Raw genomic sequence first — 1144 nt, forward strand, 5'->3', positions numbered from 1 at the left:
GGCAGGGTTTAATCCAGAGGCTTAACAAAGTGGCTGGGAACCAGGGGCGGCTGTCACACACAGGACTGCATCTACACTAGATGTTTACTAAGCAGTTGCCTAATCAACTGTGCAGTAAACGTCTCAGTGTCTACATGTACTCCCCTATTAGGGCACATGAAACGAATAAAATCCGCAGCAGCACAGGACTTGTAAATACAAGTCCTATCCTGCTCTGGAGGTTTTTTGCATGTAGCAGCGCATGTGTAGATGCTGACCCGGCTGGCTGGGGCACAAGGGTGCTTCAGTGCCTGGGCTGCCTGCTGGCTAGCCCTGTGCTGAAGCACCCTCGTGACCCAGCCAGTCCCTCTGCAGCACTGTCAGAGCAGCCCCGGGCTGGCAGGAGGACCCCCGGGACCCCTGCCAGCTGGGGCTGCTGTGACATGGCTCAGTGAGCTGCGCTCCTAGGTGAACACGTAAATCAAGTGCCCGGGGAAGCAATACACTGGAAAGCAATAAGCTCCACAGTGTATTGCTGCCCTCTAATGGCACATGTAGACGTGCCCTTGAGGACTTCCGACTGCCACCATGCTGCCAGTGTGATTGTGCAGCTGCAGCAGTAGCTGTTTTTCTTTTTTCTTCCCCCACCCAAGTCAGCAGCCCAGGGCCCTGCCGTAGTGACACCACTGGTTTAACCTTTCTCTGCAGCTCCAGGTAGAAGTAGCTGCAGGCAGGATCACAGAACAAACGGTTTGCAAACCCCTTTCTTCTGCAATAAGCCTCTGCAATAAGGAGGTATGTTACTGGAGTTAATCTCCTTCACGCGCAGGAGAGCCTCATTCTTCCGCCTTGCTAAAGCGTAGACAGGTTCTCTTTTGTGAAGCTGCTTGTAAGCCAAGTACGCACAGAGGATCAAAGGATAGCAACCGGGCTAATCAGTATAAAAGGAAGGATATTTAAGCTACAATTAGACAGTGTTACAGTAATCTTCTAAAGGGTAATTGAAATTGTGAAGAAGTGGACAGTGACTTTGCTACTAGTCTGCTTACCAAAGCCCTATTCATCACAGTCTTTTTGCACTGCTTTTGGGCATCTCTACGAATTCCTGCGTAGCGTGCTACGGCAGGGGAGTCGTAGAAGTGTCGGTACGGTGTCTCAGAGAGCC

The 1144-nt window shown here is 51.5% G+C and overlaps 1 protein-coding gene across 1 annotated transcript in view; it reads right to left on the reverse strand.

The window, feature by feature from the left end:
* The window catches only part of KALRN (kalirin, RhoGEF kinase), a 721807-nt gene that overhangs the window by 335457 nt on the left and 385206 nt on the right, over positions 1 to 1144 (reverse strand). The gene's annotated exons all lie outside the window — the stretch shown is intronic.

Source organism: Gavialis gangeticus, unplaced genomic scaffold, assembly GCF_001723915.1.
Source record: "Gavialis gangeticus isolate Ggan-Ray unplaced genomic scaffold, GavGan_comp1, whole genome shotgun sequence".
NCBI lineage: Eukaryota > Metazoa > Chordata > Crocodylia > Gavialidae > Gavialis > Gavialis gangeticus.